The sequence below is a fragment of the Ursus americanus genome, chromosome 7 (assembly GCF_024610735.1).
Source record: "Ursus americanus isolate L20-20 chromosome 7, mUrsAme1.1.p, whole genome shotgun sequence".
NCBI lineage: Eukaryota > Metazoa > Chordata > Mammalia > Carnivora > Ursidae > Ursus > Ursus americanus.
Window position 1 is genome coordinate 11,820,474 of NC_142133.1, and position 25,485 is coordinate 11,845,958.

Genomic DNA, 25,485 nt, shown 5'->3' on the forward strand with positions numbered 1-25,485 from the left:
GAGCACCGAGCCCAGTGCAGGACTCAATTACATGACCCTGAGATCAAGACCTGAGCCAAAACCAAGAGTTGGATGCCTAACTGACTGAGCCATCCAGGCGCCCCAGTAGTATTTTGATTTATTAATCTGCCCATTGTGACCAGCAAATAGGAGTTTTTTTGAAAAGCATTTTATATCAAGTAATACAGTTTCGCTGTCAAATGGGTTTTGGGAAGGCATGGTTGTCGTTCAATTTATTATAAATAAAAAGCTCCATTTTATGTATCTAGTAGGTATGAACTTGGATAGATTTTTAGGAATATGGTTGCTTTAGTTTGTGACAAATTTCAGTGTCACATGTATAAATTGGATATAAATGGTAAGGCAAAGTTTAATAATCTTTATTAGGACTTTTAAATTTGTTTGCTGGATACATTAGTTTTGTATAGAAATTTTTGTTTTAAGTTTGTATTTGTGACAGACGCAGGAGGAGGGTCCAAAAATGTTTTATCTACAAAGCATATGAACAAAGTACTTAGTAATAAAGGCCAGAAGAAAAGAGAGTAAAATGTAATTAGGGGAGTTGTCTTAGGATGGTAGAATTGATTAGGAGTGGTATTTATTTTTTTCTAATCAAATTATTACTTTATAATGTAAAATTATTTTTAGAAATGATTTTCTTCAGAGTTGTTTTAATCTTTTGTATGGTGGTAGAATGGCTACTCTTCAGTTTAGACCCTAGTAAGTAGAATATTACTTTGTTAATACTGCTTCACTAATGAACTTCTATTGGCTTACTTTTACTAAAAGCTGTTTGCTACTGCCAGAAGCTTTGGAATCCTGTAGTTGGGAAAAGTGTGTCCTCTCTTTCTCTTGTTAATGACTATTTTCCTTCTCTTTATAATCCTTTCAGTGGGTCCTCATAGACACTTGCCAAAAAGATCAGCTTTGAGAGTAGATGTAAAATCATCTAATTTGTTATCATCCGGAGTAGTAATAAGCCAAATGACTCTTGGGGAAAAATTAAATCATTGTCGAGTGCTTGATATTTTAGAAACTCTTTTTCATCTACACATGGCTTGAGCTTTCTGACCGGCCTTGGCAGATGGAGAGGCCTTTTTTCTATGGCTAAATTTTTCCTCGCTATCTTTTTTAAGCAGCATCAGGCACTGTTGATAGCTGCTTCTTGGAACTTTTCTCCTTTCATTTCCATGACTTTGTACTTCTTGGTTATCATCCTTAGTCGGCAGTCACTGCTCTCCAGCCGCCCCCTGGATGTCTTCCTTCGCACGTGTGTCCAGCCACCAGCGTGCACTGCACATGTCTAGGGCAGAAGTATCTCACACCATCTCTGGTTTCCCAGTTTTTACCAATGCTGTGATTATTCTCTCTGCCACATTGGTCTTGTTTTGATCCCTTAGCAAGTGGTGTCAACGTCTGTTCCCCTTCTTGGTCAACTCTCCCATGGCCTCCAGCCTGGAGGCATTGTGGTGGGCTCTCATCTCCAGACTTTCTCCACTTCTGTTTGCATTGTCTTTGTTGCTCATTTGTCATTCATTCTGACACACTTAGCGACTTAAATTATTTTATGGGTGACATTTCTTCACCCAGACTGGAATTTTTGAACCTCTTTCAACAGCTATGTATATACATAGCAGGCATTCGGTTTTAGATGAAGTTTACCTAAAATGACCTTATCTTCCCCCTTATACCTGGGACTGGGCTGAGAGTCAAGAGTACAGGTGAAACTTGGACCTTGGTTGCTGGTGTCATTATGAATTCTGCTGTAATAAGACATAGGGTAACACCACTTTTTTTCTTCTCTGCATGTTGCTTTTCCTTGTAACTGAGTGATAGACACTTAATGTAAATCACACTTTTGTAACTTTTGGATTTTAAGGTTTGAGATTCTTCTATACCCTAATTTATAGATCATGAAACAGGCACAGAGAAATTAAGTAGTATTCTGAAGGTAACAGGGTTGGCAGGTAGTTGAGCCAGGTTTCCATCCCAAGCTGTCTGTTCCTAGAACCAACTATATAATCCTGGATGAGTACTTAAGGTAGTAGATTTTGATGTATACCAGTTGGAGAAAGAGCAGAACTGCCAGTTCTTGCAGAAGCAGTGTATTAAGTATTCCAGTGAAGTGCACTTTTTTTTTTAAATAACTGTAAATGTCTGTATCATCCATACTGTTAACCATTAAAATGATCACAGGCCATTCTGGATCATGTACATTCTTAAAAGGAAACCAAGGAAACCCATGAATGGATAATCTAGGGAACAGATATTTGGTAATGAAAGCTACTGACTCTGTACTCAATGATTTAAGTACCTGATATATTCTTAGGTTAAGATGAAGACTGAATTCTGTGAACATTCCTTAGTTCTAGATTGGTATGACAAGTTAGTCTAGATGTGTGGAATATTCTCAGAAACTAGCCCTGATTAAAAGGAACTGGAAATAATCCAAAGGCTGGTAGTGGCATCAGCTTTTAACAATGGGGAAATCTCTTTGAGAATTCCACTAGAGGTCCAGGAGCTCCCAAAGAAGTTCATTTCTAATGCTTTGTTCATTCTTATGAAGGCATTTTTGGGTTAGGTGGTCATTAGTTTCATTTATAATACTAGATCAGTTTTTCTTTCATTCCCGTGTGATTGCCTTAGAGAGATTTTTAGAAAGCCATAACTATTTGTGTGATTCATTTTATAACATATAGCACTTAGAGCAAAGGTCCGAAAAATGCCTAAGATCTAAGAGGATCCTTGACATGTCTGTCATGATTGAGTGTCGAACCTGCTTTGTTTCTATATAATCGTAAAAAAAAAAAAAAAAAAAACACACACACACACACATAAAATTATACTGTCTTAACCATTTTAAGACTACTGTTCAGTAGTATTAAGTATATTCACATTGTTGTGGAACAGATCTCCAGAACTTTTTCATATTGCATAACTGAAACTCTGTCCATATCCGTTGAATAGTATCTCCCCATCTCTCTCCCCTGCTCCAGCCCCATCGTTCTACTTTCCGTTTTTATGAATTTTACTACTTTAGATACCTCATGTAAGTGGAATCATGCAGATTTGTCTTTTTGTGGCTGGCTTATATCACTTAGCATAATGTCCTGAAGGTTCATCATACTGTAGCGTGTGACAGGATTTCTTTCCTTTTTAAAGCTCAATAATATTCTGCTGTATTTATATACCATTTTTTCCATTTCTTTATCCATTTACCCATCAGTGGACATTTGGATTGCTTTCACTTCTTGGCTGTTGTAAATAATTCTGCTATGAACATGGGTGTGCAAATGTCTCTTTTGAGATCCTGCTTTTAATTCTTCTGGGATATATACCCACAAGTGGGATTACTGGGTCATATGGTAGTTCTCTTTTTAATTTTTTAAGCAACTGCCACACTATTTTCCGTAGTAGCTGCACCATTTTACAATTCTACCAACAGTTCACAAAGGTTCAGTTTCTCCACATTCTCACTAATGCTTGTTATCTTCTGGTTTTGTTTGTTTGTTTATAGTGGCTGTCTTAGTGAGTATAAGGTTATATCTCATTGTGGTTTCCATTTGCATTTTTGTAAGTGATATTGAGCATCTTTTTATAGGCTCGTTGGCCATATATATCTTTTTCTGTGTGTGTGTGAAGTATCTATTCAAGTCCTTTAACCACTTTTTTTTTTTTTTGAAAGATTTTATTTATTTATTGGACAGAGATAGAGACAGCCAGCGAGAGAGGGAACACAAGCAGGGGGAGTGGGAGAGGAAGAAGCAGGCTCCTAGCAGAGGAGCCTGATGTGGGGCTCGATCCCATAACGCCGGGATCACGCCCTGAGCCGAAGGCAGACACTTAACCGCTGTGCCACCCAGGCGCCCCAAAATACAGTTATTTTGATGTGACTAATTTTCAAGAGACCCATGTAGACCCTTTTCGTTTGTAAGTGCCCACAAAATACCCTATTATTAATCTTCAGAAACTTCTCAGATGTCTGTGTCATGCTCATTGGTTTGCAATCACTGGACTGCAGTTTGCAGGAATGACCTCTTTCCCTTTTTAGAACATGGGAGGTTATTCGTGTGTTTCCAGTTTGTTGACATGTCTCCTATCCTCCTGGGTTCCTCGAAGACCACCACAGCAATTTCCCCAATCTCATTTTCACCTTCCTCCAGCAGAAGTGAATTAAAGCCAATTTATTACCCAGGAATGCTTCATTTATTTCAAAATAGGCTGTGTACAAAAGAAGCTCTATCCCCTTAGTGAGAGCTAACTCAAGTTTTAAAGCCCATTCTAGAGAAAAACAGATGCATCTAGTTTGTGTTAGCTGTTAAAAACCTTTTTAAAAAAAGAAATAGGTCTTTGGATGTTGCTAAAGGGTGAGAAAAATAGCCCAAAGACTGGAAAGGTAAACAAAGAGAGAGAGGGGAAAACCCCCTGATTTTGAGGGGTTAGAGTGTATGAAATCTTTAACCACTTTTAAATTGGGTTATTTCTGTTGTGGTTGAGTTGCAGGAGTTCTTTATATATACTGGTTATTAACTCCTCATCAGATAGATGATTTGCAGATACTTTCCCCCCATTCCATAGGTTGCCTTTTTACTCTTTTATTTTAACCTTTGTTACACAGAAGTTTTTAAGTCTGATGCAGTCCCATTTGTCTATTTTTGCTTTTGCTGCCTGCACTTTTAATGTCCTTCCAAAGAAAACATTGTCAAATCCGATGTCATGAAGCTTTTCCCCTGTTTTCTCTAGGAATTTTAGTTTTAGATCTTTCATTTTATTCTTTAATCTATACACATTCATTCTTTTGCACGTGAATACCCAGTTTTCCCGGTACCATTTGTTGAAGAGATGTCCTTTCCCCAGTGAGTGGTCTTGGAACCCTTGTGTGATGATCATGTGACCATACATGAGAATTTATTTCTGGGCTCTCTATTCCATTGGTCTACTTGTCTCTTTATGCAAGTACCACACTTTCCATTACTGTAGCTCTGTTACATGTTTCGAAATCAGGAAGTGTAAGTCCTCAGAATTTGTTTTGGCTGTTTGGGGTCCCTTGAAATCCCATATGGATTTTAGGATGGTGTTTTCTGTTTATGCAAAAAATGCTCTTGTGGTTTTGATAGGGATTGCATTGAATCTGTAAGTTGCTTTGGGTAGTTTGGACATCTAAACAGTATTAAGTCTTCCAGTTCCATGAATGACATGGGATGTCATTCCATTTATTCGTGTTGTCTTTAATTTCTTTCTGCAGTCTTTTGGAGTTTTCAGTGTGTACAAGCTTTTCTTCTCTTGGTTATTATATTTATTCTTAGGTATTTTATTTTTTATGCTACTATAAATCAAACCTGCATTTTTGAACAGATTATTTCAATTATTGTATGACTAAGTATTGTGAACATGTAGTTTTTGAGAAAAGAAACATGCTCTGTATTTGAAACAAAAAATTCTACACGCTTAAAGTATTTCCTTAGATTGCTTACCTATAAATTGAAACGTATTTTAAGTCTTCTTAAGTTCTAAGAAATTTGTGACTATTTTCTAAATGAGTTATGATTGCAAAATGATATGACAGTCTAACTTTGGTTCTTAACTAATTCTTTTTCATATAGTTATAGTATTACATTTGGATCAAAACATGTGATAGTAAAAAACTGTCGCAGCAGTAAAGTTTGAGAAATAGCCTAAGACAATTCTGCTACAAATTAATTAGCAGTTTGTATTCCTGGTATGGCAAGGGCCCTACCTGGCTTTTCTTTTTTTGGGAATGATTAAATTGGAAGCAGAAGATTTTCTAGGGAATTATTTATAGTAGAAAGGTGCTGTCTAGAACTTAAGCCTAATCTCAAAGCTCTTTATAAATAAAGTGTGTCATTTCAAAAGTTACTTGTTAGAGCAGTGCATAAGAGAGGGCAGTGTGCTTTTCAAACTGGATCACTTTAAAAAATGCTTCGTGAATTGGTGACATGGACTCATCTGAAGTATTGCTACTTGATTTGCAAATAGGGAATGAAGTAGTGGTTAACACTACCAAGAGTCAATTTCTCTTTTCAGATCTTTCGCATGTAGGGGAGTTTTTTCATATTTAAAGGTTTATCTCACCTACTGGGGGCTTCTCTTGGGTTCTGGCTGGATGTGAAAAAAGGTTACTTGAGACTCATATTGAAGAGAAGATGTAAGAAAGAAGCAGGCTGGAGTTAGATTGAATTTTAATAGGATCTTAGAGATTCTTGTAAATAGAAAATGTCCAAATATTGTCAGTTCCTTCCCAACTGCATTTAGGTTTAGTTGTGCTCATATGGGAGCATGAGCTTTTGGAGGTTAAGGAGCGGGTCATGTTCTTCCTGGACCGAACATTTTATGTGTTTCAACACATTCAGTCCTGTCTGGGTAGGAGAAGCAGTGAAGCATAACCAATTAAAGATGAAGCAGAATGAAGGAAAGGTATTTCTGAAATGCTAGTATTTATACAAGTTTGATTTTTCGCCATTTTGGAAATATATTATGTTTGCAATTATTGCCTATAATTGGTAATGCCTATAATTACTTAATGATAATGGCTGTTTATCAAGTACTTTCTTTGTGTCAAACACTGTCTTAATTGCTTTGCATACCTTATCTCATTTAGTCCTCACATTAACCCTATGTGGGGCGCCAGTCCTTCTTCCTATTTATTTATTTATTTATTTTTTTTTTTAAATTTTTATTTTGTTGTATTAGTCACCATACAGTGCCCTCCTTAATACCCATCACCGGCCTATCCCAATCCCCCACCCTCTCCCTCTGAAGCCCTCAGTTTGTTTCCCAGAGTCCACAGTCTCTCATGGTTCATTCCCTCTTCTGCTTACCCCCCCTTCATTTTTTCCTTCCTTCTCCTACTGATCTTCCTATTTCTTATGTTCCATAAATGAGTGAAACCATGTGATAATTGTCTTTCTCTGCTTGACTTATTTCACTTAGCATAATCTCCTCCAGTCCCGTCCATGATGCTGCAAATGTTGGGTAATCATTCTTTCTGATGGCTGAGTAATATTCCATTGTATATATGGACCATATCTTCTTAATCCAGTCCTTCTTCCTTAACTCTTCAAATCTGTTCTTGGTTACAATTCCTCTGTGGCTGTCAGTACTCCTGGGGAGGTGCTTGCTTGTGATAGTATAATACATGATTTTAATCCTCAGTAAAATGAGACAGTAAAATATATAATAAGTCTTCCTATGCATACAGTCTAGAGGTCAGTTTGGAAAAACTTTTTTCACTTTCACAAAAAATTCATGTTGATAGTAAAAATGAAACAAGTTATAACATACAGATGAGTAAATGGAGAACAATTTCTATAACCTGTCAAGTACAAAGAACCAGGGTGCCCAGGTGGCTCAGTTGGTTAAGTGTCCAACCCTTGGTTTCGGCTCAGGTCCTGATATCACAGTTGTAGGAGTGGTTGTGGGATCGAGCCCCACATCAGGCTCTGTGCTCAGTGCAAAGTCTGCTTCAGTTTCTCTCTCTCCCTCTCACACACACTCTGGCTCTCTCTCTCAAATAGATAAATAAAATCTTAAAAAAAAAAAAAAAAGAACCAACATCAGTCATCAATTTTCTCGCTTTTTCTCTCCCTCCTTCCCATTTGAAAAATAGATACTGCCACATTGCCTTTGAAAAAAACGATCAGTTCACATTTCAGCAATATTTTGTGAGAGTGCCAGCTTTCCCTCATTGACTGTTACTCTTCTTTTAAGTCCTCACCAACCTGCAAGAAAAGTTGTCACACTGTTTTAATTGACTTTTTAAAAATTGCTACTGTTTATTCACCATGGTTTCATAGCACTGAGTGAGGCAGTTAGGTGTTAAGAAATACCTCAAGTTCAAAGAGGAGGGGTCAAGAGCTCTAGCTGGTATTCTGAGATTCGCATAACCTCAGGAAATTCTGAACGATCCTGGGTAGTATTCTGCATACGGACCTAAGTCAAAATGTGTGTCGGCGAGGAAGGAATTCTGGGAACCACCATTCTGTGTGTGGTTCGGAGTTGGAGGAGGAGAAACATATCAGAACTGCTTTGTGAGCTACTAAGTCAGTGAGATAATTCATGGCCTTGCCTAGGACTCTAAGAGGTGGTAGTTGGGAACTGGAAATAGTGACTCACAGTGTGGCTCTGGGCTCGGGTCATCTTCTGCTTTCTGGCTGTGTGACTTTGGTGTGATTGACCACTTTGTGTCTAAGTTTCATTATCCATAGAGTAGGGATAATAACAGCATCTTTCTCATTGAGTTGCAAAGATTTACTGAGGTGGTGGGTGAAAAGCTCTTAGCACAGTGCCTGACACATTAACAAAATTGCTAATAAGACTGAACACTATTATACATTTGCTAGCCGTTTGTATTTCTTTTGTATTGTTTGATCCTGTCTTTTGTCAGTTTTTCCATTGGGGTTTGGATTTTTCTTTTTGACTTAAATGATCAATTAAGGATTTCATTTTTCCAAATTTCCATTTGCATTTAAATGTTCTACATTTCAGTTTTCTATTTATTATCATTATTTGAAAATTTATTGGCCATATCTGTCACTCCTTTCCTTTATGGTTTCTGTCTTTGTTGTTATGTGTTAAAAGCCCTATGAATAAAATCTGTTTAATATTTTTTCTCTATGATTCTATTTTTAAATGAAAATCTCTAATTCATCAGTCTGTTGGTATCAGGTAGGGAATCTATTTTTCTCAAATGGTTAGTTGCCTGAACACCACTTACTAAGTTATCCATGGTATTTCCTTTTCATGCAAATTCTGTCATATACTTGGATGAGTTACTTGATTTTCTGGTTTTTTCCTAACTGATGCATATTTTTGTTTTAAATTTATTTTAAGTATTCCATCTTTATTTTATTTATTTTATTTTATTCATTTGTCCATTTTATTAGCTGGCTTGGCAGGTCATTCCCTCCCCCTAAATTACTGTTCTTCCAAAAACATTTTCTTGTCTATCTTGTTTTTATTCTCTACAAACCCTAAAACCATTTTGAAGAAAATTTAAAATTTCTGTTTGCTTTTTTAAAAAAAAGATTTTACTTATTTATTTGAGAGAGAGAGGACAAGCAGGGGGAGCGGCAGAGAGAGAGGGAGAAGCGGACTCCCTGTTGAGCAGGGAGCCTGATGCTGGGCTTGATCCCAGGACCCTGAGATCATGACCTGAACCAAAGGCAGTTGCTTAACTGATTGTGCCACCCAGGTGCTCCTTTATTTGCTTTTTTATTAGGATTGCATTAAAATGCTAGACAAATTTGGAACTTATTGATATCTCTTTTAATATTTTCTATTTTCCTTTCACATGCAAACACACAGACATTAAGTTGAACCATTTGAAATTGCCATTTTTGTAGGCCCCAAATGATTGAATAACAGCTTATTCAATAATATTAATATGTATGTTTACATGTATTATTGCATTGGCTAGAGTATTGGAACACTGTTAAATAAAAATAGTGAAAAAGCAGGCCTTATCTTTTTTCATCTTTATAGGGAAATACTGCTTCAGTGTCTCGTTGTGAAGTATGATTGTGGCAGTTGTTTGAAATTAGATGTTTTTGGGGAGTCTGGGTGGCTCAGTCGTTAAGCATCTGCCTTCGGCTCAGGTCATGATCCCAGCGTTCTGGGATCGAGCCCCGCATCGGGCTCCCTGCTCAGCAGGAAGCCTGCTTCTCCCTGTCCCACTTCCCCTGCTTGTGTTCCCTCTCTTGCTGCCTCTCTGTCAAATAAATAAATAAAATCTTTAAAAAAAAAAAAGAAAAATTAGATGTTTTTGATAAGAGAAAATTTCTTACATTTTTAAGAGTTTTAGTCTTAAGAGTTATTAGGGATAGATGTTAATGCTGTATCAGATGAAATTTTCTTATGGTTTTTACTCTAAGCTATTGATTTTGGCTGTTTGCATTACGGCAGCAATTATCTTGACTTCCTTCCACTGAACTCTAATGGTGAATTAGCCCACATTTCTGTTCCCTCTAGAAAACCTGTCCATGATGCCCGTTGAACTTGGGCTGCTGTTAACAGGCTACTCTCACACACATTCACACATTTGCTCCCTCTAGCTGATATGTGCATTTTTATTTATTGTTTTATTTTTTCTCTCTTTCTTTCTGTTTCCTCCTTTTTAGCAAACTCTTAAAAGCTTTCGAAATATTTCAGATATTGCCAAAAAGTTATCAATAGTAATAGCAACAACAGAAAGTACTTTTAAGAATAACAAGAAATTTGCAGAATCTGAGGAAAACTTTAACACATTCTTGAAGCCAGAGAAGTAGATTTGAATAGTGGAAAGACATTCCTTGCATTTGGAAAGAAGAACTCAACATCATAAAGATGTAGTTCTCCCTAAGTTAACATTAATTTGACCACAGATGCAATTAAAAAATACCAACACAGCTTTTTATAGAGTTCGAAAAGTTGGTATTAAAGTTCATATGGAAAAAATAAACATGTAGGAATGCTGGGAAAATGCTGAAAAAGAAAAGTTATGAGGTGTAACTAGCACAAGCTGTTATTAAAACGTATACTGTAAAGCCATTATATACTTGGAAAATGTAAGGTATTGGTATATATAGAGACAGATAAGTGGAATAGAATAGAAATTCTGTAAGTAGATCTTAAGTCCTTATGGTTTATGCTACATACCTGCTTTCCTTCAGGGCATCTGGAATGTGTGAGGCAGAGAGTGCCTATATGGCCAGCCCCCCAGTTAAAACTTTGCACCCTGTATTAATTTACTATTGCTGCTGTAGCAGGTTACCACAGTTTTAGTGTCCTAAAACAATGCAAATTTATTCTCTTAGAGTTCTGAAGGGCAGAATTCTAAAATCAAGATGTTGGCATGTGTGTGTTCCTCCTTGATGCTTAAGTGGAGGATCTTTTTCCTTTCCTTTGTGGGCTTCTAGAGGCTGCCTCCATTCCTTGGCTCATGGCCTTTTCCTCACATCACTCTACTGTCTTGCTTCATTCATTGCAGCTTGTTTCTTTCATTTTCACATTGCCTTCTGATCCTCTGATTGCCCCCCTCTTGTAAAGACCAATATGATTACACTGGATTCCTGTAGATAATCCAAGATGATCCCCCTGTTTCAAATCCTCGAATTAATCACATCCACAAAATGCCTTTTGCCAAATAAAGTAACATACACTGATTCTGGGGATTGGGATGTGGACATCTTGAGGAGCCGTTACTTAAGCCTGTCACAAACATTGAGTCTGTACTTGAGTTTCCCTGGTAGATAAGACACCAAAAGCACAAACAGTGAAAGAAAAAATAGATAAATTGGACGTCATCAAAAGAAAAAGTTTTGTGTTTCAGAGGGCAATGTCCTTTGAAAGTGAATGGTCGAAAATTTTTGTAAATTACATACCTGATATGGAATGTGTATCTAGTACATATAAAGAACTCTTACAACTCAATAGAAAAAAGAACCCAATTAAAAATGGACAAAGGATCTGAATGGGCATTTCTCCAAACAATAAGCACATGAAAAGGTTGTCAGTATCATTAGCCATCAGAGAAATACAAATCAAAAACAAAATGATATACCATTTCACACTCACCGATACACTTGTAATAAAAATGACAGGTAGTAACAAGTATTGGTGAAGATGTGAAGAACTTAAAATGTTATACGTTGCTATTGAGAATATAAGATGGTGCAGTTTCTTTGGAAAACAGGCTGGCAGTTCCTCAAAATGCTAAGTATAGAGTTACTCTATGTTCCAGCAGTTGTCTTGGGTATATTCCCAAAAGAAGTGAAAACATATATGCACACAAAAACTCATATAGGAATGTTCATAGACAGGGGCGCCTGGGTGGCTCAGTCGTTAAGCGTCTGCCTTCGGCTCAGGGCGTGATCCCGGTGTTCTGGGATCGAGCCCCACATCGGGCTCCACCTCTGGAAGCCTGCTTCTTCCTCTCCCACTCCCCCTGCTTGTGTTCCCTCTCTCGCTGGCTGTCTCTCTCTGTCAAAGAAATAAATAAAATCTTTAAAAAAAAAAAAAGGAATGTTCATAGACATGTTTTTCCTAATAGCCAAAAAGTAGAAATAACTCAAATATTCCATCAACTCATGAATGGATAATAAAATGGAATATTATTCAGCCGTAAGAGAGAATAAAGTATGGATGCAGGCTATAAATACAAATGAACCTTGAAAACATGCTAAGTGAATGAAGCCAGTCACAAAAGATCATATATGACCACAAAAAAATGTCCAAAATAGGCAAATCCTTAGAGCCAGAAAGTAGATCAGTAGAGACAGAAAGCTTAGGACTAGGGGAGAAAGGAATGGGGAGTGACTGTTAAAAGGTTTGGGGTTTCTTTTTTGGGATGATGAAAGTGTTCTGGAATTAGTGATGATGATTGAACAACTCTGAATATACTAAAAACTATGCACTGTGTATTTTAAATGGGAAATTCCATAGTATGTGAATTACATCCCAATAAAGCTGTTATTTAAAACGTTTATTTAAAAATTGACAAATGTCCTTTTTGTCTAAGAAAAAAAAACCAAATAAGCTACCACTTCTCACTTATCTGACTGGCAAATGTTCAAAAGCTTGATAACACCTCTGGGGAGCTTGTGGAAAAGCACAACTTTGATGGTGGGAATGCAAAAGAGATACAGCCTTAATGGTATGAAATTTGGCATATTATCTGACACAACTACATACATGTTTAGTATTTTAACTCAGCAGCCCCAATCCTAGAAACTGATCCTGAAAGTCCACTTCTGACATACAAACACATGTGCACAAGGTTATTCATAACATGATTGTAATGAAAAAATACTGGAAACTGCCTAAACGTTCATATGTAGTTGAATAAATTATATTACATCCACATAGCGGATTCTTATTATGTACTTATAAAACAGAATGAAGAAGATCTCTGGAGTCTGATAATCATGATTACCTGATACACTGCAAAATGAAAACAGAAGAAAACCAAAGAGAAAGAAGGGAGGGAGTGGAGAGAGGGATGGAGGGAATAGGTCTGTGTTGTGTGTAGAGTATGCTACCTTAAAAATTTTTTAATGTGTGTGTGTGTGTGTGTGTGTGTGTGGTGTGTAGTTCTCTAAATATATGTATAGATCTGTGTAACTACCACCACAGTCAGGATACAGAGCAGTTTCATTACCCCCGCAAAACTCTCTCGTGTTTTGCCATTATAGTCACAGCCTGTGTCCACACTTCTAAACCCTGGCAAATAATGTGTTCTCCATCACTATAGTTTTCTCTTTTTTAGAATATCATGTAAATGAAATCATATGGTATCTATAGTTTTGAGACTATGATGTTGAGACTGGTTCTTTTACTTACCACAATGCCTTTGAAATTCATGCAACTTCTTGTGCATGTCAGTAGTCTATTCCTTTTCATTGCTGAGTAGTATTCCAGTGTGTGAATGCACCATGATTTGTTTATCATATTTTAATGAAAATATGGACTGTTTCCAGTCTTTGGCTATTACAAATAAAGCTTCTATGAACATTCATAGATAAGTCTTTGTATGCACATATGTTTCTTTTTCTCTTGTATCAGTACCTATCAGTGGAAAGTCTGGATCGTATGGTGGGTGTATATTTAACTTAAGAAACTGCTAATTTGTTTTCCAAAGTAGTTATTCCTCAGTGAATAATGATAATGAGCATTTTTTCATGTGCATATTTGACATCCATATATCATTTTTGGTAAAGTGGCTCTTCAAATCTTTTGCCCATGTCTATATTGCATTATTTGTTTTCTAATTGAGATTTGAGAATCCCTTATAAGGTCTGGCTCTAAGTCCTCTGGAGATATATGTTTGCAAAGATTTCCTCCAGTCTGTGGCTTATATTTTCATTCTCCTAACAGATGTCTTTTGAAGAGAAGTTTTTAATTTAGTTCCAGTTTATGAAGTTGTTCTTTAATAGATCATGTTTTTGGTATTGCATGTAAATCTTTGCCTCACTCAGGGTATCAAATATTTTCTCCTATGTTCTCTTCTAGAAGTTTTATAGTTTTAGGTCTTCCATTTAGATCTACGCTCCATTTCGAGTTATTTTTACATATGGAACAAAGTATGAATCCAAGCAGGAGGAGCAGCAGAGGGGGAGGGAGAAGCAGACTCCCCACTGAGCAGGAAGGCGGTTGTGGCCCAGGACACTGAGATCATGACCTGAGCTGAAGGCAGACGCTTAACCTCCCGAGCCACGCAGGTGCCCCCAGTATTTCATATTTTTGATACTATTATAAATGGTATTTTTTTAATTCAGTGGTTATTATTCATTGCTAATATGTAGAAATTAACTGATATTTGTATATTGATCTTGTATTCTGTAATCTTCCTAAACTGACTTATTAGTTCTAATAGCTTTTCTGTAAATTCCATTGTATTTTCTGTATATAGATAATTATGTTTGCAAGTAAAGCCACTTTTACTTCCCCTTTTCCAGTCTGGATACATTTTATTTTTGCTGCCTGATTGTACTGGCTGGAACCTCCAGGACAGTGTTTAACAAAAGTAGTTAAGAGTGAACATTCCTGTCTTGTTCACAATCTTAAGGGGAAAGCAGTGAGTCTTTCACCATTAAGTGTGATTTTAGCTGTACATTTTTCATAGATACCCTTCCTCAGGTTGAGGAAGTTCTCTTTTACATCTAGTTTGTTGAGGGTTTTTAACAGGAATAGATGTTGAATTTATCAAATGGTTTTTCTGTGTCTATTGAGGGTTTCTGTTGTTTTTGTTTTTTAAGGTTGTTAATATGTTGAGTTACCAACCTTGAGTTTCTTACTTGATCATGATGTATTATTCTTGCAATGTATTACTGGATTTCTTATTTTTGCTAAAATTTTGTTTAGAATTTTTATGTCTGTGGTCATGAGGGAGAGATAGTGTTTTCAGATGTATTTGCTTTTGCTGTTAGGGTAATACTGACCTCATAGAATTAGCTAAGAGGTATTTTTTCCTTTTTAATTTTTTGGAAGAGTCTATACAGAATTGGCTTTTTTTTTTTTTTCCCTGTAATGTGTAAGAATTAAGAATTAAAGCCATCTGGGCCTGGTATATTTTCTTTGTGGGGAGATGTTTAACTACAATGTTAATTTTTAAGATCAAAAGCTAGTCAAGTTATCTCTTTCTGAGTGAGCTTTGGTAATTAAAGTCTTTCAGAGAATTTGTTCATTTAAGTGAGATTTATTGACAAGGTTGTTCATAATGTTCTAGTATCTTTGAATATTTGTAGAATGTGTAGAGGTGATACCTCTCTTATTCCTGTTGTAATTTGTGTCTTCTCTCTTTTTTTGATCAATCTGTTCAAAGGTTTATCAGTTTTAATATTCTGCTCAAAAATAGCTTTTGGTGGTGGTTTTTTTCTTCCTCTCCCATCTCTCTTTATATTGATTTCCACTAAGATTTTTATTATTTCCTTTCTTCGGCTTACTTAGGACTTAATTTGCTCTTCATTTTCTAGATTCTTAAGATAGGAACTGAGATCTTTGATTTTGAGGCCCTTGGGGATTTACCAACGATCTTTTTATTATTGAGTTATAATTTAATGCCATTTGTCAGAGAGTGTACTTTGTATGATTTAAATCCTTTTGAATTTATGATTTGTTTTACGGCCTAAACTATGGGCTTATCTTGGTAAGTGTTCTACATGCATTTGAGCAGAATGTGGATTCTGATGTTGTTGGAGTGTTCTATAAATATCAGTCAGATCAGATTGGTCATTGGTGTTGTTCAAGTTATCATTTCCTTTCTGACTTTCTGCCTACTTGTTCTAGCAAGTATTGAGAGTGGAGTAGTAATATCTCTGACCATAATTCTGTATTTATCTATTTTTCCTTATGATATAATCAGTTTTTGCTTCATGTATTTTGAGACGCTGTTATTAGATGTATAATGTTTAGAATTGTTTTGTTCTTTTGATGAGTTCATCACTTTATCATTGTAAAATGACCTTCTTTATCCCTGATAATATTCTTTGCTCTGAAATCTACTTTGGTGTTAATTTAGCCACTCTAGCATTCTTTGGAATAATGTTAGTATAGTATATATTTTTTCATCTGTTAAACCTGTTTTAATCTACTTGTGTCTTTTGTTGTCTTTATATTTAAAATGTGACACTTAAAGAGTTATCTGGCTTTTACCCAATACGATAATCTCTGCTTTTTAGTTGTCATTAGACTGGATGCATTTAATGTGACTGTTGATAAGATTAGGGCTGAGTCTGTCATCTTGCTCTGTTACCATTTGTCCATCTCTTTGTTCCCTTTTCCTTTTTTTCCTGCTGTCTTGTATTAATTGATTATTTAATTATTTTATTGTATTTTATCTCATTTTGGCTTATTAGCTATAACTAAAAAATTACATTATTTAAAGGTTGCTTCAAGACTTATAGTATAGATGTTTATCACAATCAAGCTTAAGTGATATGCCACTTGTAATAGTTTACTTACCTTTTTTTCTCTTTGCTCCTTTATGCTGTCGTTGTCATGTTTTTTTTATTTTACATGTTTTATGACCCACAATACATCATTATAGTTTTTGTTTAAATATATGTATTTACATTTAGTTTGTATAGTTATCATTTAGCTACCATTTCCAGTGATTTTTCATTCTTTTTTTTATGCCCGTAATTCTACTGTCTGAAGGATTTCCTTAAACATTTCTTGTAGGTGTATGAATTCTTTCAGCTTTTATGTTTGAAAATGTATTTATTTTGTCTTTGCTTTTAAGAGATATTTTTGCTGGATATAGAATTATAGATTGACAAGTTTTTATTTATTTTAGTACTTTAAAAATGTTATTTCCACTGTCTTCTCCCTTGCATTGTTTCCCATGAGAAATTTGATGTCATCTTTATCTTTGTCTCTCTCTATGTAATGTATCTTTTCCCCCTCGGTGCTTTTGAGATTTCTCCTTGCCCCTTGTTTTGAGCAATTTGGTATCTCCTGGTATAGTTTTCTCATGTTTCTTGTGCTTAAGATTTATCAAGTTTTTTGGATCTGTGTATTTATAGCTTTCATTTGGTTTGGAAAATTTTCAGCTATTATTTCTTTAAATATTTTTCCTGTCCTCTTCTCCCAACCTCAGTTTTGGGACTCTAGTTATCCATGTATTAGGTAGCTTGAAGTTGATTCCACAACTCGGTATACTATTCAATTTTTGCATTTTTTTTTCTGTGTATTTCATTTTGGATAGGTTCTTTTGCTATGCTTTTGAGTTCATTAATCTTTTCTTTTGCAATGTCTAATCTGCCATTAATCCCATCCAGTGTATTTTTCATCTCACACATTGTGGTTTTCATCTGTTTATGTCTTTTATTTCTCTACTTTTAGAACATAGGGAGCATGTTTATAAAATCTCTTTTATTGTTAGCTAGTTCTAACTTTTGTGCCAATTCTAGGTTGGTTCCAAGTGATTATTCTCCTGTTGGTTCATGTTTTCTTACCTTATTGCTCAATAATCTGTAATTGAATGCCAGATGTCGTGAATTTTATTTTGTTGGGTGTATATTTTTGAATTCATAGAAATATTCTTGAGCTTTGTTCTAAGATGCAGTTAAGTTACTTGAAACAGTTTGATATTTTTTGGGGTCTTGTTTTTAAGATTTGTTAGGTGGGTCTGGAGCAGTTCACAGTCTAGAACTGATTATCCACAGCTAAGGCAAGACCTAACTGAGTATCCCAAATCTCATGAATTTTGGGTTTTTCCAGTTTGTCTGGTGGGAACAGGCACTATAAGTGGCTCTGTGTGAGCACCAGGCACTGGTCCTTCTAATCCCCTTGGGTGGTTTTTTCCATCCTTAGGTAGTTACTTCATATGCACTTACTGGTCAGGATTTTGCTGAGTACTCAATGGAGACCCTCTGTGATTCTCCAGGGTTCTCTGTGCAGTGCTTTTCTTTCTGGTACTCTGTCCTGTGGTCACTCACTACCTTCATTTCCTCAGACTGTCAGCTCTGTCTCAACTACTAAGATGGTCCACCAGGCTCTATCACAGTTTCCCCTACCTACACTGGGGCCTTACTCTCTCAAGATAGTAAGTTGGGGTGATCATAAGCTCACTGTGTTTGTTTCTCATCTCTTAGGGATTGTCGTTCTTCATTGACTGATATGTAGGGTCTGAAAACTGTCATTCCATATATTTTGTCTGACTGGTTCGTTGTTTCTGGTGGGAGGGTACGTATGGTCCCTGTTATTCCATCATGCCCAGAAGCAGAAGTCCAGACATCTGTATTAGTTATTATTCTCCAGTATAGCCAACATTGTTATTTTCAGGTGTTGTTCCTGAAACTCTTGATGCAGAAAATATTTTTGTAATTATTATCAGACAGGAAGGTGTATTAGTTTCCTGTTGCTGCTCTAATAAATAACCACAAGCTTAGTGGCTTAAAACAACACTAGTTTATCTTACACTTGTAGATATCAGAAGTCTGAAATGGATCCCAAGGGCTAAAATCAGGTGTTGGTAGGGCTGTGTCCTTTTTGGAGGACCTAGGGGAGAATCTGCTTGACTTTTTAAGCTTTCAGAGGCCACTCAAATTCCTTGGCTTGTAGCCCCTTCCTCTGTCTTCAAAGCTCTAACATCTGGCTAAGTCTGTCTTTTTTTTTTTTTTAATTTTTAATTTTATCTTTATTTTATCTTAAATCCACTATAGCTAACATACAGTATTATGTTAGGTTCAGGTGACCAAGTCTTTCTTATGCTGCCATCTCTCTGGTCCTCTCTTTTCTGTTTCCTTATTCCACTTTTAAGGATATTGGGCCTACCTGGATAATCCAGAGTAATCATGTGATTTTAAAGTCAGCTGATTGCAGCCTTAATTCCATCTGCAACCTTACGTGAATCCCTTTTGCCTTGTGACCTAACATATTCACAGGGACGTGAGATTAGGATGTCTGAAAATGGGAGAACGTTACTCCGCCTGCCACTGGTAAATGGCTTTCAGCATCCTTCTCCTTTGTCTCATTTTTCTTTTTTGTAACCTTGAAGAAAAATGATATATTAAGGACTTTCTTCTCAACTTACAAACATTAAAAATATTATTAGAAACAATGAAACTGTAAATCTACCGTTTTTAAATAGTGTTGTGTATAGAGCGTACATAATATTTAGAGGTAGTTTATTTTAGTTTCAGATATAATTCAGATCTTAATTTTATGGATTACTTCACAAGGTTGTGATTTGAGAATTTGTCAGGCCATTATATTTGGCAATCTATAGAAACTTCCCAAGTTGGCGAAGTTGATTTGTTGCCACAAATATAATTTTAGACTGATGTTAACCTAACTTGTATTTCAATACTTTCTTCCCTTTACATCATATAATACCCCACCCTTCTCCCATCACAGTTGACTTCTTGTGCTCTGTTGTAGTTTATCATGTGGAGCAGCTGGGAAGTCCTTCTGCGGGTTCTTTTCCTCTTAGGCTTTTAGCAGTGTCATCTCCTACACGTCAACAGTTTCAGTGCTCTTTGACAAATGTCAGTGTTGCAGACCCATGATTTTCTCCCTGACCTTTACCCAAGGTTCTGTGGGAAGGGTTATGTGTACTTAATATTGGCAGAGTAATTTATGTACGGCAGCTCTGAGTGATTAAGTTTCACTTTTCCTTCCACAGCTGTCTTTGTGTGGTGGCTCCCGTATTCCTCATGTGTCTAAATAATCATAGATGAAATTCTAAAGTAGTTGTTTAATACAGTATTTCTTTATAGTGTTTAAGCCAGAAGTCAAGGCTCAAAACAAATAATAGTGCAGAACGGTAAAGCAGATTTTAATCATTATTTATTACCCCCCTCCCTCATTAAAAACAAACTAGGCTTTTATATGGCAGAGCACAGTTGAAGGTCAATAGGGCCAGTTTTTAGACCATACAGTGAAGTCAGTGATTTGTTTATGAAGCCTTCCACTGCGTCTTTCTTCTGTTTTGCTCTCCTGGCACTGGCATGCCCCTGGGTGAAAGTGCATTAAGAGGTACCCAGCATGGCAGACCAATAAGAAGTTGGCCAAAGAACTCAGCACTTTGTCCTTGCCGTGGGAAAAGACTCAGGGTTGTCATCCTCCCCTGGCCACAGTTCTGGGGCCTGGACCCAGATTGAGCACCACTTCTTCCATTTGGCTGGTGTCTGACTGGCGTCTGGTGCCTGGTAAATAGACAAGGTCAAGACTTTGCAGATGGCTGACTTTTCTTCGCATACTGGTTTATCATTTGCTAGCTGTATGTGTCCATGGGACATATTATTTAATTGTGGACTTTTCTCAGCTATAAAGTGGGTATACACATGCTTAATAGAGTTATTAGGCACTTAACATAGGTACTCAAATGTTAGTTCTTGATATCTTTAGAGAATACTTCCTACCTTTTAAAACAAAGTGATTCTTTTTTCTGTGCTGTTTGTTTTGGCCTGTGGCTCTGTGTACATCTTCCTGCCCTTTTCACCTAAGGGGAAGAAACGTGCCCGGAGTTTTTTCTCTTGCGTCAGCCCTTAACACCTTCGTGCTCCCTACTAAGCAGTTCCTTGAGGGGCATAGTAAGTCTAAGGATAAACCTCAAGGAGGTAGCCATTTCTTTAAGGTTGTTATGTTTTATTTTAATCATATAGGCAAATTTTGCATTCCATTCCATGCTGATTTCAATAGAAAAACAATTTTTCCTAAGCGGATACTCCTGGAAGATGTCTGTTTCCTACTTCTAGTTCATAGCAGCATGCTCCTGGAAACACTACTGGCGACCGCAGCGCTATTAAAGCAATTCTCAGTTAACAATGAGAATGGAATAGAATGTTGCCAGGGTCTTGGTTTGCGGAGATAGACTACTAACCTGGGGTCCCTGTACTACTCAGCATCAGACAAGTTGTTATGAAAGGCACTGAGTAAAATATAGAGAAGTAGACAATTTTGTATTACTTGCAGTAAACCAGGTTGTCCAGTGTTGTACTTTCGAAGTGAAATCCCGTGGTGGATACCAGCTACTTGTGGGAGAAGTTGTTTGGCTTTGGCTTTCAGCTTAGTGGTTCTGTTCCTCTAGATTCTTAGTGCATCAGTTTGTTTTTTAAGCTGGAGCAGGTTGTATACAGTGATATGTGGATAATCTTCACCAGATGGGTGTGTAGATAGGTTTCTGAATCACTGCAGAACGCGTGCTCCGAGATCTTGGGATAACAGCCTACGTGGAGGAGCATCAGCACAGAAAGATACATTAAAGATAACAGAACAGGCATAAAAGTGTGACTAACTAGATTCTGAAAAGGAAACGAAGCATGCGGTAGGCATTGGGTGTCTGCAGACACAGTTAGGGGATGGAAAGCGGTAACGCTAACAGAGAGAAGTTTGGAAGGTGTTGAGGGTAGGCTGAAAGACCTAAACAAGGGAGGTTGGCCTGGAGCCTGGAAGAAATTGATGATAAAACAGTGGTCTGTCTAAGCCTCCACCCCACCACCCACACCCAGGGTATCTTTAGAGGGCTTAAGATACGTACCACGTACAGGTGATTTCTCTTCAGAGACTTTATACAGTTGAAAATAAAAGTCTTATACATGCTTGGCAGTTATATCAACCAATTGTGCTTTAGTGAGTTAAGTCAGCTATTTAGTATAACTTGTCATATCCTGTTCTGATGGGAAGGCTGTGCCTTCGAAAACTGGCTTGGGTGGTGAGTTGGAAAAGGGGTCCGCATTATGATGGCAGCTGAGAAGCTTGCTATGGTCAGGTCTCTGTATTTACCACACTGTTGTAAGTCACTCTTGCTTTGTGCAGTCTTCCCTGCGGGCATATGCCAACATTGCTTGGCATACCTTCTGAAGATTTATGTTTTTATCTGAACATCTTCTTTCTGAGGGTGGAACTGGTTCTTAGAGGCCTCATTATAGAGAGATAGGAGCCCACTGTTATCTGCATAGTGCACGGTACACAGCAAGTGTTCCGAAAATCTTGACTCAGTTGAAAATCTTGTGTTGGATTACATATACTTTGTGGGCTAGTTCCTAACCATCCATATGTTTACCTCAGAACTTCATGCTGGTTTCTCAAAATGTAAATACTTAAAACATTAAAACACAACATTGATTTTTTTTTTTTTTTTTAACACAGACCCTCTGAGCCTTTATCTGGTAGTCACACCTCAGTTCTTATTTGGTCACCAGACTAGGCTGAATACTGGCAAATTGATTCATTAATTTTTATTTAGTGGGTGCTGCATCCTAGTCTATGTCTAAAAGATAAAGACATAGTTCTGGCCCTATAAAAGCCTCCAACACAGTGGGGTGAGCAGGCCTGCAGACAGACACTTGAGTTACAGGTTCCAAGTGGTTGCCCGGGGTAGGCCAGTTGTTATGGGCAGGAATAAGTGGACTAGGTTTGTTGGGGGAGGCAGAAGACCTTATTGGGAACCATGAGAAAAGACATTTTACTGTGATCCAGTTTGCATGTTTCTTATCAGGACATTTCTTCCCTATAAGCAAAAGGTTTGGCTATGAATATAGCTTTTGGAGTCCATAAGTAAGCAAACACTGTGAACTGACCTTGCTTAGAATAGGTAACCCATTTTGGGGCCTTAGGCTTGATACTGTAGCTTTGTCATAATATGTCTATGTCTCAAAGAGGGAGTTTGGGGTTTCCTTTTTCCTCTTCCCTTCCCCCCACCTTAAAAAAAATAAAAAGTTGTTTAAGACTTCTCAACAGGTTGTTTTATGTGGGAAGACAGCATGGTTTGATGAAATGTGTTGAGGCTCTAGTACTTACTAGCTCTGTGACCTTGGATAAGTTACTTACTCTAGAGTCTTTTTCTTAGATTAAATTTAAAAAATTTTATGGATTGTTGAGGAGTTTGAACTTTTGGTTTGAGAATGCTTAGTAAATCTACCATCACCGTCTCTCCTTCAATATCAACTCTCTTGAAAAATTCCCCATTATAAGCTTCAGATTAGTGAATATATAATTTTTAATTATAGATAATTTGTTAATTATCTATTAAAATTCCTTATTTCCATGTGATCTTCATGTTTTGATTTTTTATTCCCTTCTTTCTGCCAGTTGGTCTGTACCCAGGGAATTTAAATAAATGGAACCCTCTCAAATCTTCCATTCTGTAGTCGCATGTGAATAAGTTTACACACTGTACTAAGTTATACTTCCTGTTCTCTATTACTTTGTCTTTCTCATGCAACCAGTTTTTACTGAGCACACCGCTGGGCTCTGGGTATATGTTTATGAGTAAGACCTAGTCATTAGCTTCCAAGAATTTCTTGCTAGAGAGGCAGGCATAAACAAATAATTACAATGTGGGGTTAAAGATATGTATCAAGGTTGTGTGCCCACAGGAAGGACTTAGGTTGATTGTATAAATAAAGTTATGTTGGTCAGTTTATATAATGGAGAGAACAATACTAGTAAGGATGTTAGGTCTGGATCCACGTAACCCAGTTTTATAATGAGTCAAAACACTGCTTCATAGTTCCATTCGACTCACCCCTGCCACCCATCTAACACGTGTGACTTTTTTTTAATGTAGTGAGTGGGTGTGGCTGAATTTAGACCTTTGAACACTCCTGGAAAAAGTTTGGTCAGAGCAAGCTCATGTCTTCCTGATAAATGATCAGTCTTGCATGGAGCTTGGCTTCCTATCTCCCTCCCTGTAGAGACCAGACGTAAAGGTCCCTTGGAATACCACTTTGATTGTGACGGGGGGAGGTTATCTAGCCCACAATGCCTCAGCTTCCTCATATGTTAGATGGGAATGGTAGTAGTACCTACCTTCTAGGATTGATGTGAGGACTGAATGAGGTCATCTGTAGGGCTTGGCATGTAGTAAGTGCTAGATTAGTGCTACCTCTTCTTTGTCTGTACGTACTCATACTGTGTTTCAGTCTGGACTGCTTGTGTAATACCAAGCTAACCAGATTGCAGTTATTTTCAGTTGGACCAGGCTGACTCCTTGGTCTGAAGGTATTCCATGTATTCAGCTCAGCAAACATTTATTGACGGCTAAGTAGTGTGTCAGACACTGGGTTGGTCATTGAGGCCTCAGAGCTGAATAAGAGATGATATACCTGTCAAGTAGTTTATATTTTTTATTTGTATTGTACTCTGCTTTCCCAGAGTACTTTTAAGATGAGGACATTTAAATAGATTTGAAAAGTGGAAGAAATAAGATAATCTAAAAAGGGTTCTCTTAAAGTAAAATATCAGGTAGTTCAAGTAAATTGCCTTCCTAGACCTTATTAACCACCCCAGAAAGACTGCGGCTGAGTTGAATGCCAGACACTGCGCACGCTTCGCCTCTGCTGAATTACGTTACAGTAAGCAATCACTCTACTTACTCTACCAGGTTTACGTGTTTGGTGTATGCATTGCGTCAGCCTTAGTAATCAGGCAGTTTAACATAGGAGATATCCATGATAGAAACTTGTTTTATGACAAGGGAAAAAAATATAGCTAGCCCTGTTAAATTAACGATGGCAATTTAAATGTAAAAATTTGCTAGTCTCAGGGTACCTCGGTGGCTCAGTCGGTTAAGCAGCTGTCCCTTGATTTTGGCTCAGGTCCTGATCTCAGGGTCCTGGGATCCAGGCCCCCCACCTTGGGCCCTGTACTCAGCGGGAAGTCTGCTTAGCCCTCTCCTTGCCCCTCCCCCTGCTAGCGTGGGTGCGCAAACTTGCTTGCTAGTGCGTGCATGCACCTTCGCACTTTCTCTAAAATAAATAAATAAAATCTTAAAATTTGCAAGTCTCACATGTAAAGTTTTTCTTTAATTCCTATTTTTGCTTCTGATTAATTTTTTTTCTTTAGGTTCTGCTTATTCTGTTACTGGATCATCCTTACATTACCGTTCTTTCTCTACTCATTTACATTTTTAGATCCAGTTGAAAGAGCCACACCAGGAAACTTGGCCAGTGCCATCTATTGCTACCTTTATGTGAATTTCAGAATTACATTTAGATCACTTCTCCATGGTGGACTAAAGAAAGGTAGAAGCTGGCTTTCAAAGTTAGCCTGTCTAGGGACAGGCCAGCTTACAAATCAAAATTCACTAGAGAATTTCTCCATATTTCCAGAAGCAGTAATTTTCATTACACTAGGGAATTTTTAAATAATCTGTGCTGTTTGGGAGATCAGATGAGTTGGTGCCCAGTCACAGGACTTGTCACACCATCCACATTCATTATTCGGGTTTCCATTTGGTGCATAGCTGAGTAGCCCCTTAAATAATTTTGATAGTAGGTGCTTAGTAAGTGGTGGCTATTATATGCCCGGTACCTACAGTACTACTGCCTGTTGTAACAGGAAATACATATGTATTTTATACGTGAGGGGACTGGGTTTAAAGATTATGTGAGTCAGTGTTTTCCCAGATCTTCCTGAGAGTAGTTCATAATATATTTTTAATAATCTTAGTCATTTGATAATGTCTCCCTATTTTAGAGATTAATATCTTCCTTCCCAGGGTTTACTGGGATTAAATAAGAATAGTGCATGCAAATTTCTAGT

At 37.2% G+C, this 25,485-nt stretch overlaps 1 protein-coding gene across 2 annotated transcripts in view; it reads left to right on the top strand.

Annotated features, from left to right (window-relative positions):
* TMEM131 (transmembrane protein 131) overlaps positions 1-25,485 on the top strand; it is a 234,989-nt gene that overhangs the window by 3,403 nt on the left and 206,101 nt on the right. The gene's annotated exons all lie outside the window — the stretch shown is intronic.